The sequence below is a fragment of the Lineus longissimus genome, chromosome 8 (assembly GCF_910592395.1).
Source record: "Lineus longissimus chromosome 8, tnLinLong1.2, whole genome shotgun sequence".
Classification (NCBI taxonomy): domain Eukaryota; kingdom Metazoa; phylum Nemertea; class Pilidiophora; order Heteronemertea; family Lineidae; genus Lineus; species Lineus longissimus.
The window spans coordinates 354,212-371,587 of NC_088315.1; the positions used below are offsets into that span (position 1 = coordinate 354,212).

General features: G+C 42.3%; 1 protein-coding gene across 1 annotated transcript in view; it reads left to right on the plus strand.

Moving 5' to 3' along the window:
• The first annotated feature begins 6,286 nt into the window (after nt 1-6,286).
• LOC135492282 (uncharacterized) overlaps nt 6,287-17,376 on the plus strand; it is a 29,176-nt gene continuing 18,086 nt past the window's right edge. The window contains exon 1 of the mRNA XM_064778646.1: nt 6,287-6,396. The gene's annotated coding sequence lies outside the window, so the exon portion shown is untranslated. The remainder of the gene's footprint in view (nt 6,397-17,376) is intronic.

Here is a 17,376-nt window from a genome sequence, read left to right on the forward strand (position 1 = left end):
ATGGCACATGGGCATTTCTTCCTAGTTTAGCCTTTTATGCACTACTGGTACAGATTTATCAAATCTCCATAATCATGCCAAACCAAAAAAAGATACGAAGCATGTTGGGCAGTGTCACTGATCACTGTTATAAATGGGGCATCAAACGACTGGTCTCACAGCTGACGTCAATGTTATGAACACTGACGGTTTATCAATGAAGAAGGATGGTTGTATATCGCATAACACCACTTGTCTTACTTCGGTTCCACAGGGTTTCATCTGCGAGTGTATCCATACCCACCACAGATATAATCGCTAAGGTGTAACACCATTTTGTACGTCCCATGACCAATTTACCTTTGCTGATTGGCGTAGGTTATTTATTTTCCGGGACACGCCATCACCCCCTGGGATTGTCGAGGCCATAATGTCTTGACGTTCAAGCAGCGGTGTCTTATTGTCAGAGTCAGAAACGCTCAACGTACATGTGCTTGGTGTTGGTCATGAGGTCACTCAGAACTCAAAAGTTCGGAGTTGGGTCTAACTGAATATTAAGGTTGGATATCAATCTGCTATGAAGGTGGAAAGTTACCGAAAGGCCAATACGACATATATGTTGGCATTTGAAAGAGACACGAGAGTCCATAAACATTTACTCCACCCAAGCTGTCTTCGCCTCCGCTATCAAACACGAGATATTTCTCGGCGTTATATCTTCAACGACTCTGATTTTTCTCGCTTGTGGATTTCGACAGAACTTGCTCGTCAAGTCTCGACTCCTGAGGCTCCACTCCAACTTGACAATCCGAGGCAGCAAGCTACCGTAGTCTGTGATCATCGCTACTGGCTCTGCCATCACTGCAATGAAGAAATTCAGCAGCAGAATTGGTACCGTGAGGACGAAGAGAACGTGGATCATGGCTGCCTGCACGGTGCCGAGAACCATCGGGACCATGTTGAGTAACATCAGGAAGGTCCCGTAGGCAGAGGTGTACAACGAGGCAAACTCGACCTGGTCGTACAGAACAGTGGAGTTGATGGAGATGAAGGCCAAAAAAGTGATGAAGAGAATGCTGATGAAGCTTGCTCCTTTCTGGAGGACCTTCCCAAGGGCGATGACATGGTAGCCAACAACTGGCATTGGCTTGAGTGCGGCGAGGAACAGAAAGGTCCCAAGGTACATAGCCAGGCCTGCGATTAGGTCGAAGGTTTGTCTGTCGATTAGCTCGGCCAGTTCTGCCCTGAGGCCAGAAACGATGCAACAGGGAAAGTATAGTAGCTCTAATGGTCTTCCAACCAGCAAGAAGTTGCCTTTGACGATGGTATCGCAGTACTGTGTTCCCGGGGCTGTGTAGCGTCGAAACTCTGCCCGGTCTCTGACAAGGCCGACAATTACCATTGGAAATGCGATGGCACTCCGAACAGCCACTGAATATCCAATGACATGCCAGAAGTCGCTTTGACAACTAAAAGCCCGGTTTGGAATAGAGTCCATCGTATCTGGTGAGGTAGTTTGGTTGTTGTGGACTGCGGGTGTTGTGACAACGGTCTCTCTACACGATCTGGCGAACATGAACACCGAAATCAAAAGAAGCAGTTTGGCAAGGAGATCGAATGTCAGCAGATTGAAAGTGAACGTTTTATTCACCCATCTATCGAAAATGCCAGAATCTAGGAGTTTAGCCACGCCATCTTTGTTTTGTTCCGTCACGAAGGGCAGGTATCGTAAAGGCGAGAGCACTGCGCGACTGCCAGATGCTTCGTAATCTGTGACGTCATACTCGACAACTGCCGACGAACCGCAAATGCTTTGCATGCGCCTGTAGACGCCATCAGTTGAGAATATCTCTGCCATGAGAGCAAATACGCCAAGTTTCCCTGCGAGCTCCAACGGGCGAAAACCGAATCCATTTTCTTTCAAGAGAAGTTTGTTCCTTTCGTGGGTTTTGGAAGTGGCGGCCATTATCTTCCGGTAGATATCAATATACAAATTAGATCTGTCATTGGTGGAATTGGCATAACAAATGGCGTGCACGATGTTACATTTTCGAACATCCTCGACCTGGACATCAAAACCACTTTCCAACAGAACCGAGACCACCCCAGAACTCCCGAAGACTGCAGCCAAGACCAATGGTCGGCGGAATGCCTTGACTACCACACCATTCGCGTACGTCTCGTCCCCGGTGTCACTTTCGGAAAATTCAAACGCGGCAGTGATCATGAACTGGTATCCATTCTTGGATAACATGCCCAGAACATTCTTGACGAAGTCCTCATCGTCTCTCACCAGAGCTCGGTACCATGCCCCGAAACGTTCCAACGGCATGGTCGTCTCTCCACGCTTGGCATACCTCTCCAAAACCGCCACCAAACCGATAGGCTCATCGTCCCGGCTTCTTTCTTGTTCGATATCCACGTCTTGCACATAGAGGTTATCTGGTATGTCTGCAACCGTCAGTTGCGACATAAAACCTTTCTCTTCTGGTTCGACTCGAGTCATTCTTCCAGCATGTAATAATGTAAAATTCTTGATCGATGTTGTTGACAGCGCAATGGTTGATTTCGACGTTGACTACATTTACTGTTAGGGGAGGTGATTACAGTAACGCTGCTCTTTCACATCTCTGGAACACGAAAATACCGAATCGCCGCAACCGACTCTCTGCTTCACGAACCTAACAACTGGAAGGAAGCTGCAGGTATATTTTGCACCATTATGTGTGCATGACGTATGTTTTGCGGTTGTCGTGACTGCAGCAACGCTGTTTCCGAGCAAATATATTCGGCGATTGCACAACGCCGGGTTTTGCGGAAACCTGTCATGCCAGACCAGCTTATGTTGACCGTTCCCACTTACTTCATTTACTCTGCTGATACAGAACATATGTACCATGCCAATAAAAGACGACCATTAAATACAGACGGAAATACACATCGTGAAAGGGGAACTGTTGTTTGGGCCACTGTTAATGTGTCACACGAAAAATGGAAATGGAAAATATACTGGCGTTCATTAACAAGAACCATGCTTGCTTCTGAAGTATACTAATTATCTTCCTTTCAATGTTCAGATGCAATGATAGAGTACATAGCCGACTCTAATCGCTTCAAAAAGTGGTTACTGGATCTCGTGACCTCAATGCTTAGACCAAAAAACAGTTGTCCCTGAGCAAAAACTTGCGCCGTAAATGTGGTGTAGATGGTCAAGGAAAATGTAATGACTCCCCTGGCAGAAATCAACTTGTAAATTGAAGGAAAGATAGTCACCAGGGTCGGCCGCAGCTAACAAGCCACAACTCAACATAAGAGATTATGAGTCCCGTCAGGCTTGACCTGTCTCGGCGATCATCTTGGGAAATCATGACACCCCATCAGTACATAATAAACCCGTTTTTGTTGACATCGACGCGATGATGAATTTCGACTCCAGTGATCTGGTGCTTTGTTTAAAATGATGAAGGGCCTTCTTGACTTTTAGGATTTCCAACAACATTTTGAGCTATCATAGATGTGGTCCAAGTAACCCATTACATACTTCCCTGTGCGTGTATGTAGAATATGTCATGCTCCCTCTGTTCAAACAGACGAGCGTCACTTAAACAGGGCAGAGTCATCCTTAGCAATGATATTGATGGTTGTCGACCAGGCCAAGGAAGGCCCTTTGACAAATAGATGCTACGCTCGACGGAGCCGCCAGACAATGACCTCAGTCACTTCGCAGCGACTTCGTGACCTATCTTATGTATAATATGCAGCTAAACCACCATTACGATATGGTAAACAGAGAGAGCAATTCAGTTGACGTGATCCGTGGGGAGCCAAAGTCTTATGTGTTAAAGGAGCCGTTTCATTCCCTAATGTGACATAAACACATTATTGTGATGCCAGTTTCTTTTCTTTCTGACCTTTTTCACGTTATTTTTTCATATCAAGGGTAGTTTATAAAAACGGTTTTAGGCTGACCCCTTCGTTGTCAAATAGTGAATATGCATTATAAAAACCTGCTCTCATGTTTCTAAGATGCCTAGTCAGTAGTTCCTCGTCTATGGACTGATCATGCATCCCTCACTAGTACATCGACTCACTCGTACGTTGTGTTTGAAGTATTTGACAGAGGGAGTGCATTCATCTGAGGCCTAGTCAGCAGTTCCTCGTGTATGGACTGGTCATGCATCCCCCACAAGTACATCGACAGCCATTTTGACTCACTCGTACGTCGTGTTTGAAGTATTTGAAAGAGGGAGTGCATTCATCGAAAGCCTCGTATACAAGGATGTTGTACGACGGGGGTGTTCTTTAATTTCACTGAGTAATGTTTGGTTTCATCACAGACCATCCTCACATCCAGAGGCTAACTACTGACTGTAAATATTAGAAGTGTTCGTGTCCCTTTAAGAGATTTCAGTTCCGGGATAACATACACATATTGATATACATACGTGAACAGTCTGTTGCTTATCTCGGACATTATTCCGGAGCACATTCCGCCAGAAGTACGCCCCTGAGGCCGGGCCTGTCCGAGGCATCCATTTGTTGATTCCATGGTGGATTGGTCGCGGGGTCTCTTGTTTAATTGTCCTTATGTCAGAACGCGACAGTCATAGAAATATTTAAGAGGCACCTGTTTCGTCCTTCTTGTATCAAGAACATAATGCTGTCAAGGGGTCCGTTGTTTAAAAGTTAACTTTTAACTTGGCGTCAGGTATAAATCAACGGCAAGTTAGCTTTTACCAAGCGGGCCCAGATATCCGATGATAACCCAGATCACGGCGACAATAAGCGAGTTTTGTCAGTTTTTTGTCAACTACCTTGCTTGCAACGAGACGTGATATACAATTAAAGTTTGGAAGCTTTTCGTCAGATAGCAATTATGTTTCGAGCCAGATGGTAAGAAACTAGGATCAAGTTTGCCATCCCCTTATAAATAGGTGACGGCAAGAGCTAAACATGTTTACATTCAACGGGATAAAGTTCAATCAGTTTTAAGCAGATCAGATAAATGGCGATGGTAGTAATTGGAAACGGTATGAGAACAAGGTTCTCGGGCTGTTTCATTCGCTTCCCCAGTACCCCCCCCCCCCCCCAATACTCACAGCCTAATCGGAAAACAATTGATCATGTTGCGTATTGTCATCGTTGATATATGGCCGGTCAAAGGTTCAAGACTAACTGCTAGCAAATGGATATATTAGCACTTATTCTAACGTATATTGTATTCTGAGGAAGTAATCAGACATTGGTAAGAATTCCCCTCATCTCTGAAATTGGAGCTTTTTAAAACTATCTATATTGTGTCGATAAAGATATCAACGACGTCTTTGTGCTGAGTGCTGCTTTAGCTAATTTGAGTGCATTTAGCTTGCTTTATCGTACATCAGACAGAATGTACCGATGGCATCTCCGTGGTTTCAGTTGATAGCGGAGCTTTAATCAAGATTGGTTACTCGCACAAGACATACGTGTGAATATTGAAATCTGGTCGAGATTTGTGGTGACCTAAGGCTGTATCGAGGATCATTTGAACGTTCTCAATGAGAGACTGGCGGAATTGAAGATCACTTGACAATGAATGAACTTGAACGATATGGTTAAGTAAGCCTGGGCCCAGGCTTGTGGTGTGTTGAAAACACTGACTTCAGTAATCTGAAGAACGTATTGATACTGGTTGCATTCTATAAGTATTGACAACGCTTTTTAACATTGTGGCCCTAAGCAGTACTTTTTACTTGTTAGCTAAAACAAATTAGGGTTTTGTCTTCAACTTAATCATTTGTCCATAAGATCAAACACGAGTAGGCATATCTAAAATATAACAGAGACAGCCTTAGTGTGTCTTCATGCAATCTGCTAGTAAACTTAAATGATTTCAACAAAACGTATCGTACTCGATCATAAAATTCATTTCCCCAGGTGACAAAGCGCTCTGAAACACGAAACGGACGATCCCACGTGAACATTACTCATTTCGCGGTGGGGGATGTTGAACTGGCTTCAACATTTCGGCGAACCGGTCACTCTTTCAACAAGTCGTTAGAGAAAATCATACTCTCAAATCATCATTCATGAGGGATAATCTAGCAAATAATTGAGAAAGTTCACGCTTCCATTCTTTATGATCTGCCTCGGCAACAACATAAAGGGCGTTAAATTTTGAAATATGTCACATAATATGATCAGTATTTCAAAATCTTGAATGATGTATGGTATCATTATTTCGCCCCAAGGCGTCACAAGATCGATTGTTGGCCCTGGCGCACGCTCAAGCCTCGTTATCGATTGTTGACATCCGGGTTATAAGTAGCGTCGTCTGCTGGTAGTCTCTTCAGAGTGAAAGCAGGCAGGGCGTCAGGATACATCATCGAAACCGGATAAGAGGACCAGATAACGATTACTCTCAAGAAACAAGCTAAGGTAGGCGACTTATTATATTTGAAGAGACTTTGATCGTTTTGATTTGGTAACTTCTGTCGTCACTCATCCCATGGCAAGTGGATGTTTTTAATCAATATACCTCAAGAAAGCTTGCTGCGTTGGTCTTTTGTAACTTTGTGGTGGTAATCATAATCTACTCCAGACGAAGCGATCAGAGTTAAGTGCCGCATCGGTTATTTTTAAACGATAAGCCGTGTTGGTATTACATTTGAAATGTGGTTGGTAAATTGAACATACATAGTATCAGTATCCTATTCCAAAAAGTGGCATACCAGAGGAGAATATTTCGCCGATTCTGTAGGGAGCCTGGCGTTGCTTTCTCCGTCCACACTTCATCACGATCATATACCAAATCAGCCCAAAACGGCTGCTTCAGCGGGAGTTTTGGAGGTGATCAGATTGCATGTTTCAGTTTGTTTTATCAATACGATTCCTTTATATATCTGGCACATTGTCGTCTAGCAAGAAAGTTCGGCTGAACACTTTGCCAGGGAAATCATACATGGGATAACAGTAATGTGAGAGATTGCAAACAGTATCGTTATGCCAGATATGTTAAACTTCAAAACACCAGTGTATGATCTTTAACATATCTGTGGTCCTCAATGATGAAGCTATTGGGCGTGGTACATTCACATGGATGCTAACTGAGGTAACTTGCAATACGCAAGCGTGCTCAACTAGAAAAACATATTGTTGAGACTGACTAATTATCCCCGTGCAGTTGCTGAGGATGCATAGAAAGGTTTTGTGAATCGACTGATTAATGAATTAAACCATATCTTTAAAGGTGCTAACTTATTCGGAGTATGCCATTTATTGAGGTAATTGGTCATTACTAAGTTACATGATACGGTATGCAATCAGCTGTCCTGTGTCAATTGGAACACGATCAGGTGATGCTGACTGACTGCCATATTAACTAAGTCAACAGCAGTTTTTATCGTTACATATAACCTACCTTCAATTGATTAGTCACCATGTGAAGACAAAAGGTTCTGATCGTTTGTGCAGCTCATTCGCGCCTACAAATACTACGCAAGCAATGATATGTTAGCTGTTTACTTAACTTCCACATTGTATGAAAAATGTTACGCAAGGGAGAGGGCGTTAACCCAGGGCCAATATCTTTTATTTACCAGCCGTTTTGTATCGATTTACAGCTTTTTCGGATATTCAGCTGCTTATGAGCAGTACCAATGTGTAGTTCAGGTTATTATAAGGCCCCCCTCAAAATCCCTACTCAAAACGATAGAGGCCGCATCCTGGGACAGTAAGTCACAACTTCTACTGACCCGTAGAATACAGTAACGCCTTGATAGTGTCCGTTTTCGAAGAAGAAATAGTTAACTATGCTGAAACTGAACTCATAAAAGAGCATTCACATCATAAATGTCAAGGTATCAGATTCACAAGATGAAAACAAGAATATGACGCCGATATGTTGCGGCGATACCTCATATAGGTAATAAACTCCTCACTTCTGAACAGAGAAACCTGACAAATGATAGTAAACCGACCCGAGTTATTGCCACAGCTAAGTCACAGGATCCTTTGCTATTTGGAAGAAACAACTCTACCATAGAAGTGACGAATAGCTTGACTTTTTCGCTGCAATGAAACAATGTCTGAGAAACCCTATATAAGGCCCACAGAGGTATCAGAGCTCGGTTAGCCTGGTGAAAGAGAATAGCATGATGTAATCCCATCCGTATAGCATCAGTTGGATTGTGTCAACTAGCGCAGAATCGTCATCATTCGGCTTCGGTTTAAGCGGTTTCAGTAGCGCGTTTTAAACATGATAGCTTACTAATTGTGTAGTCATTCATGTGAAATATACGCTGCTGGAAATATAAATTTCCGTGATGTGTAGAGTATTTCATCGCAGTATTACATGGATTATATACTGTGTCGTGGCTATTATGTTGGTTGAGTCCTCTTGCAAATATATATTTGCGAAGATTATGAAGTGGAAACATTTTGTATGTTTTCCCCCTTATCAATTGGCGACACTCAATGAAAGAGCCTGCCAGATTTAGCTGATGAGGTACTCTTTGCCTCGTATCTAAACTCCTATCTCTAATGCAAGGCGCTTGGCGAGAAGGCCGTTTGTACCCTATCATTCAACTAGCTGGTGGCTCACCAATCCACCGCATCGGAAAGAGGTACACACCAACGGGGCTCGAACATCTGACCTTCCGTTCACGAGGCGAAGGCCTTTGTTCTCGAATGTTCAACTATAGATGTGATTACAAACCTGATCGCCACCAAAGCCTCGTCGTTCACAGCAAACTGACTCAGGTATCCCAGGTACATTCCATTGAATCCATCCAGAAACTGCGCCAGCAACAGGAAAGTTTTTCAATTATTTATATCTGTTAGAGGGGGCTGGGGGCGGAACTGTTGTTCCCTGTCTTTGATGTGGAGACATCGGAAATCTCGTCTAGACATTCCTTTATCAGCATTTCACACAAATGTTCTATGAAATAAAACAACCTGCTATTATAGTGAAATGCTCATTTCCAAATCAAATACCAAAGTGTTCGTGATGAATATATGATAGAAGTGTGTCTCTGAGGGACAAACAAAACATACGTCGCTGGCCTTTTCCTTTTTTTTAGTTATAGTAAGGGAGCTAGGATCGATTTTTTATCTTGAATACAAAATTCTTAACATTACCAAGATTAAAGGCTATAGCAGCTTTTTTATAATTATTACCTGAGGCGTAATCGGCTAGTAATAGAAATAGTTTCTATCGTTAATCAAACATATGACTCGATATTCTTTGAATGATCTGACAATTCTTAGAGGTGGGGGTTTCCTGGCTCTTCATCCCACGTGATATCCTGATAGTTCTATCACTTTATACCAGAGGTAGTCAATAAGTGACGCAGACTATATTTTCATCCTCAACGAATACGCACATTGTCATTAATGTCGTAATTGATGGGGAGTTATCCACTTGAGGCGGATACTTAGCAGCAAATTCAAATAGTACTAATAAACTCCTATAGTACCAATAGGGTATAATCAACCTGATTATAGTGATTGCTGTTTTATCATGAGTTCATCACTGAAGTGGATAACGTTCAGCTTAAACTCGACACAGATTAATAAATAAAATTCTAAACGCCCATATTGTAAAATGTTGGCATGGTTTTTGTATGGTTTAAGTTGCCCCCCCCCCCCCCCCTAAGGCCTAAGAAGCAAAGTCTTTAGCAAACAGTTGACAATATGAACTGAGTAAAACACTCGCCGTCAAGATTTCATGTTCTATACTGAAATACTAAAATGAAAAATCGTAGAAAATGGCTTAGCGAATGGTAAATGAACTCACGTGAATTTGTAACACCCCTTCGGGTGACAGGCAACTTTGACGCAAAGAAGATAATCGCAGAGCGCGTATAGTTGTTGGAAAATCTCTGGGTTTTTCGGCGTAGCGTTCCCGAGTCTCTGCACAGAATCCCTGGGCACCGGCGACGTAACCTGATCCGCCAAGAGTACGATTTCAATAGGCGCCATGCCAATAGGTCTAACACGCTCAATGAATATGATTCCCCGGTCCAACATCGCATTTCCTCAGAAGTATCTGACTCTTTTGATGTGCTTATCAAATTCCCCATTGGAAGATGTGATTCTCAGTCTTGAGATGGCATATTTTCCTTGTCCTTCTCGAGGCGTTGACTCTTGAATGGGCGAATTATAACGGGGCCGGGTGAATATGTATCTGTTATTCGTGTCATTTGCCTTTAGTTGACTCTACTTCCAAATCAACAACGGCTTCTTTGCCACAAAAATAAGCATAATCTGGTTGTATGCTCTGCAACACAAGTAACCGACTGAGAAAGTGTTGAGAAGAAATCAACAAGTTTTGAAAGACATTAAAAGAAAGCAAGAGAAAACATTGTAGTTGAATTCTATTGGGATACTCTTAGGTGCCCGAATACTTGACGATAGTGGTGAGAGAGGTCGAGCTTCATCCCGTTTATGATCTTTAGCTTTCAACATCCCATACCCAGCTCAAAAGGCCTTTTGTTAGCTGATCCTTAAACTAGGGCTTTAGGCCTATTATAAATAATATCTAGTGCCCCAGGCAAGCAGCTCCTTCATCTCTTGTCGAGGATGTCTGACAAAGGTAAATCGAGCCGGGTAACACCGCTTCAAGATTGGCCTCTTATGCAGAGTGGAGATCAGAGATTACCTGGTACAGTTCCAGGACACTAACCGTCCCTTGAAACATGATCATGCAACTTTTTACAAACAGATTCAGACGAGCTCAAGTTGACAAAAAGCCCAGCAAATAAAGTACATATATTTCAGTAGACAACGAGAGTTGAAGTCCAGTTGGTTCTTCGTTACATCTTTAAGGACGATGTTTGCGACTGGCACAGCAAGCTTTGACTGTTAGTATACCCAATATGTCCAAACTGCACCAAATTATCCTCCATTATATCAGGATGGTATGTCTCCAGCTAATCCATCTCAGTTAGAGCAATTTTCATCATCGCAAGTGTCATACTTTTCCCCCACGTCAAAATACGATGCACCTATTTCAAAATCGTGTCCATATACATTGTATTTCTTTTAGATCCAAAGCTATTTTCAGGAAAACGGGCTAGATATTGTGTTTCTACACCAGTAGGTGGCTTGTGAACCTCTTGATATATGATATGAAGAAGAGGGGAAATGTTTCATTGATTATCTGACGGTCATCTCCTTGTCGGAGGCTTTATCACCCTGACGCAGAGGTGTTCTTTGGGTCATAAAAAGTCAATTAACCGTCAACTTAAGAAGGCTAGTCCTTATGCTACATCCCCTAAATATCGTTGGATTGGAATTAAACGCGTTGGCGGAGACTGCCCTCCTTAACCTTGGCAGGCAACCAGTCCAGGAGAAGTCCATAGAATATTTCATGTACTACGGTATGAAAGCTTCACTGAGAGACAGACAAACAGGCTTGTTAAAGTGACAAAGTCAATTAAACTCTGCAGTAACATTGTCTTAATCCTTTGAAAACATCACGATATTCACCAAGTAGGAACAGAGGGAGCCATCTTTGATCATCCCTCCTTTTTCACCAGAAAGTGACAACAATATAATGTAATGAATTCTGTCACCTGAAAAATGGAAATTACATCTCAGAGGTATGCACAGTCTTTAGGCAGTTGCTGTCATCGTTCGCAATAGTAATCTTGGTCAATGAACAATTCTTGTTCTTCATAGGTTCATTTCAAGAGTTAAAGTGGGAGGAGCAGTATTCTCTGATCATCCCCTGTTCTTCCTCAAATGTTACAACAAAGGCTTGCATTGTTCCGCTTAGAAAGGTAAAGTCAGAGAACAAATAGTGACTCAAGGGAGACTGTGCCATGATCTCTGAGCAAATTGCTTTCAACATCGTTTTCAAATTGCTTCCAAAAATCGGACAAGAAACAAATTTCATTGAAGTTAGGAGATCGTCAGCTTCGAGTGGAATTTTTCACCAGTCGTTCCTGTAATCTCCCACTTAACCTTTCCTTGGCACGACGACTGACAAGGTTTCGAAAGGTACAAAAGAACAAGCGGACAGAAAGAGCGCAAACAAGCCTTAAGGTGGGGATTATCCTTACTTTTTCCAATACTTAAGGCATTTAAATCTCAAACAGCTCCGCAGGCTGGGCTTGTCTATTTCGGCTTACATGGCAAAAAACCTTCGTTAACGCTACGTTCCTTTCTTGGATAAGTACCGTTAGTATCCTTAAAAACAACCGATATCATGGGAACTGTTCATTTTCTGATTGCAAGACAGAGTAATAATGGCTCTATTTCCAGTTATTCGGAATCGAGCTGATATCGAGAGAATGGAAACTCTTTCTGATCTTGATGATGACTTTGAAAAGTACAATATCGTCGTGCAGTGATCGATCACGCCAGTAGTTCACTATATAGGATGAGTGATAATGATCACAAAACACAACAAAGGCAGCTGCACGTGTTACCGAAGAAACTGAGAGAAAACGAAATGACTTCATCTCGTTTTAATACAACGAACTGATCATATGAAAATGACAAAGAGTGTTCTTCTTTATTTCTCCTTCACCTGTCAGTTGAAACATTGGAAGTTATCATTTCCACCTAATCGACTTTAGGTACACTACCAAGTTGACTCAGGTGCTCTTAAACGGAGACGGAAAGTATATTCTCAACATTCGCTTTTTGATCTGGTCGCCTCGTCGCGAAATGTGTCCACATCTGAGCTCATCCTTCCTCCTTATCTACAGACTTAAACTTCCATGTCTCCGCTGTGGCCACAAAGCTCATTACTGACCAATAAGACCTGCTTCCTCATCCGACTCCGGAACAACACGGAAAGGTAATTGGTTGGAGTCTCTAGGTGGATCTGTTAAAACACCAATTGCGCCATTTAAAGGTGATATTAGCTCGAGAGGCAGCGTCATACCGTCTCCACCCAACAATAGAATGGTTGCCAATTGTCCCTATCTCATTGGGTTCTGTCTGCATGTTGGTGATAACAAATCTGGATGGGGCCAATACGAAATGGAACTTGGCATATCTGTCGTGTATGTGATGGTAAATACCACGGATGCATGTGCGCTATCATCTACATTGATAGATACTTGATAATTCAAAAGAGACGCCTGAAGATACTCGACGAATGATGCTGAAGTACCTCTTGGTTATTTACCTGATGAAAAACCTTTATGCTCCAAACCTTTACACTCCATCATGTTGGCACACAACCCTCCTACACAGCCCGGGGGCACAGCCTGTAAACCTATTCCGCCGTGCATCTATCACTGCCGTACTGGTCATAGCAAATCAAAGAGGAGAGGGACTCGGGGACTGCGGCGTTTCGGATGTTGTACCGGCATCCTGGTAAAATGTCTCACATTCTTTAAAGTTGGAATTGTGTTCTTCCGACTGCCATCATGCACTAATAAGTTCAATTTCACGGGCGGTGAGCTCATTGCGTCAACACATTTAAGCGATGTTTCATCTCCTTTTGTGCCGCCTTCTTCAAAGACAACAGGTACAGCATTCAAGCATGCACCAATAAAAAATGCGTTCTTTGCGAATTCCATCCAAAAAATCCTGAAATAGTTACCAGCAAAAGGGGAATTCAAATGTGCTCTTTGATGACGAGCGCTGAAGTTTACCATGAAACACTTAAGCTCTACTTTACACTTACTTCAAAGGAAGTAAAGATTGTAAACTGTCATAATCAGCAGCGTTTTGGAGACACCTTAGGTTATGGCAAAGAAGTAAGCCGCCTATCCTTCGCGAGGATACAGGAGTGCTTTTAGAAGCCTACAACTGAAGATCTGATGCATTGATAGGGATGGATCCACACCTTGGCCTGAATCTAGTCCGTTTTGAATACAAATTTAGAGTTACTGTTAGTAGAATGAAATCAGCAAGCTACATGTAAGCTTAGAGCGTTTCTTAATTTCTTTGTTGTTTGTTGTATATTGCGGCCAAACTCCATTCAGCCTGCTTTCACCCTGTGGACAAATGAACAGCTTTCGTGGTAGAATAGACGCTGTCGTTAATGGGCTGAGAGCGATCGAGATGAACCGCATTTGGCGGGTCATTCCTATTGATTAAGTCAATGTTCGGATGGACAAACTACCTCCATTCTGACACTGCATCGATTCGATGACACTCCCATTACACGCGGTTTTCACAATCACATTTCTCACAGTTTGAATTGAATTTGAATATACTCACATTAGGAAGACATTTCGGCTGCAGACAGATATAAGTATGACTCAGATTGTGACGCACTGAGACATATTGTATCGATCAGTCATTTGGTTCGTAACTCAATTGTATATGGCGTATTGTGGATAGATGCGGAGGAATGATGTTAACAATACAACCTCTCATGCTCTTTAACATAATAAACCATACTCACCAAAGCGTACTCTAGCATCCCCGATATCACTGAGATTTACCAGAAGAGTCTACATGTTCAATATATCACAAAGATTCTTTAAGCTGTTAAGATGTAGGGGCAGGAATTTCCAGTTCTGAGCTTAACATACATAATCTTACATTGTCGTTTATTCATTCAATCTGAGCTCCTCATTGATCTCAGTTCATTAAAGCATTGTAATAATTCTGACAACTTGTGTCGTCATTTAGTGACGACAGCATCCTTGAAGACATTATTACCATCTTGTCCATTTTCCACCCTTATGTTAGGACATCCGCAATAGCTAAATGGTCTTTATGACTTGCTAAATGTCTCATAGTGCTTTGCTCCCCGAATGACCATCATGGGCCAAAAGCCATCCACAAACACCACCTAATTGGGTAAGCCGAGAATAGGTCATTAATTACTGCCGCTACACGCAATCACTCTGGTCATCCAATAAAGTAATTAATTAACCGTAAAAGAACACACGGCCAGAAATATGGTCACTTAATTAAAAACACTAATGTGTGAGAGGATGTGGAAACCTGCTCGGATGCCACAGTCTTGGGAAAGGATGCTGCACAATGGTGCATCGACCATTTAGTTATTTTATTACATCACACATCATGAGTGATTCCTGTTCCATTTCGTAATGCAATATAATGCATTGACATTCTTTCGAAAGCTTTTACAGCGCTGACAGTGTTGTATTCACACCAGTGAACTGCGAAAAGACCAGATGTCATCATGGGACCTCTGATCAGTCTAGCCTGTCAGGGCCCCAATCCTAATCTATAAATCCTTCTGATACACGGTGAGAACAGACCTCACTCCCTCTTAACCCTGAAACTCTGCAATGCCTTTCATATCCTATACTCAGCTAGGTCATAGACTAATTCGTTAGTGTGGACTCCTGCAACTGGATCGGACAAGAATATATCCTGTGAGAATACCTTTCGATTGAGCGAAGCGCTGGCAGTAGTCACACCTAAAATTAATTAGAATATCAAGACGAAACTCGGACAGATAGATTGCTACCTATAAAGCAACTTATCCACTTCTTTCGTGCGCATGAATAGGGAATAAGATTAGTAATTACTGGAAGACAAAGGTGGAAATTGAAATCCGAGAAACCATATCCGATTGGTCAAAGCCGATTGTACAATTCTAAAACTCATCAGTAGACGAATCAATGTACCAGACCGAATTTTCTATTTAGGTATGTGTATTCAACAGCCTCAAGAATTTCTCAACTCATATATCACCATTCGCAGTTTTGGCTAGAGACTTCCCAATCTTCCCCCAGGAAGAGATAAAACATCTCTCAACCGTTCTTCCCAGACGGAAACGTGATATTTATAAAATTCGAGATTGGAGCCCCCAAATCTGTGTAAGACGGGGTAGCCACAAGAGACACAGTCAACAAACTTTCCAGTTTCTAATTGGCTGCATGTTTGCCATAAGTGACTCGAAGTCAGATCATGCGCGCCTCTCGCCCTCATGCCAAGTCACGTCTTTAATTAAAAAGCCTTTTCCATCGACAGATATCAAGACAACATCAACATTATTAAGTCGCGCTCGTTCGGTAAAGAATCGCCGAGTTCACTTTGTCTATCAGTTATGAAAGCCGATCGAAATTCTTAATAGAAATAGTTAAAACTGCTTGTTTTATCTTGATCGCTTTCTGGGCCGCCATGGATCGTAACAGTTCAGTTAACATCTGACCTTTTATAGTTTCCCTTTAAAAAACTACATTTCCGGGGTGATAATCACGGAGCTATTAAAGTATGCCTGAAGAAGAAATCTTCATCTTAACAAAATACAAATCATCTCACGATGCGATTCATTCGACTGAGAGAGTGCGCGGGAAGCGGTGAGAAGGTGGAGTGCTTCCTGGCAAGGCAAGCATCCGGAAGAAAAACTGAGATGATTTAGTGCTTGTTGATTGTAGCTTATTGTTGATACGGTCATCTTTCATTTATTCTACCAAAGAATCATATATACATATTTTGCCATTGATCTATGACAACCGTTTTGTCTGGCGTAACGCTGCGTGATGAGGCTTGTACATTAAATCATCATTTGACCCGCTCACTCAGGTTATCATTCTATCCGCTGGTCACGACTTGGCAATGATAGGATGCAACAAATCCTTCTTCCCATCAATTATAACGGCGATTTATATTCATTCTTGTCATGACATACGTATTACTGTAAACTTGTTCTCCGTAAAGAAACGTAATCACTGTATTCTGATTTCTTTCTGATCAGGATCCATCGCATGGGAAGTTATTGATTTGTTGGTTCAGATCACTCACAGAGAGAAATTATCCGGTGGAAATCCCATAATATCACTGAGAACAAATGGCGTACACCTGGCGGCCATCAGTCTCTTGCGCAACCTATAACGCACACCTGTAACACAGCTAAACGACACTTAACAATGTCCTTCACAGACGCTTGGGCACGTCTTGTTAACCTCCGGATACAGGTTGGTCACTTTCTCACGTTATTCACATGTTTATCACGACGCCAACACATCATTCACTAGGTGGTAACTTATCTCCGCCCCATTTGCTTTACCGTCAGGGTCGTCTCTGCCTAACCTAGCGTTTACTGACTCACGTTTTACTTAATGTTTCCGCTGAGATAAGGTTTATCCATCTACAATGCAATGACATAAGGGAAACGAGTGTAGTTTTCGTTAAGCCTCGCTGCTTCGGTAAAATATAGGCCTACAAAAGGTTTCAAACATCCATATACTATGTGGATGAAGATGTCAAGCTTACCATACTCTGCCCGAGCTTGCCGCCACAAGAAATGTCGTACATTTATTTCGCCCATAAAAATACAATCGGACGCATGGTCAAAGTACGATTATTTGTGTGCAACTCGTACGACTATATAGAGGATCCTCATGGATTCTTGTGAGACTTAAGATTCTAATTACCATTCCTACTCAGCCTTGCATTCTCAATCAGACCCAATATTTCAAAAAGTGCGACATCCAGTTAGTGCACGCAGGTGATTGGTTGCAAACTGCC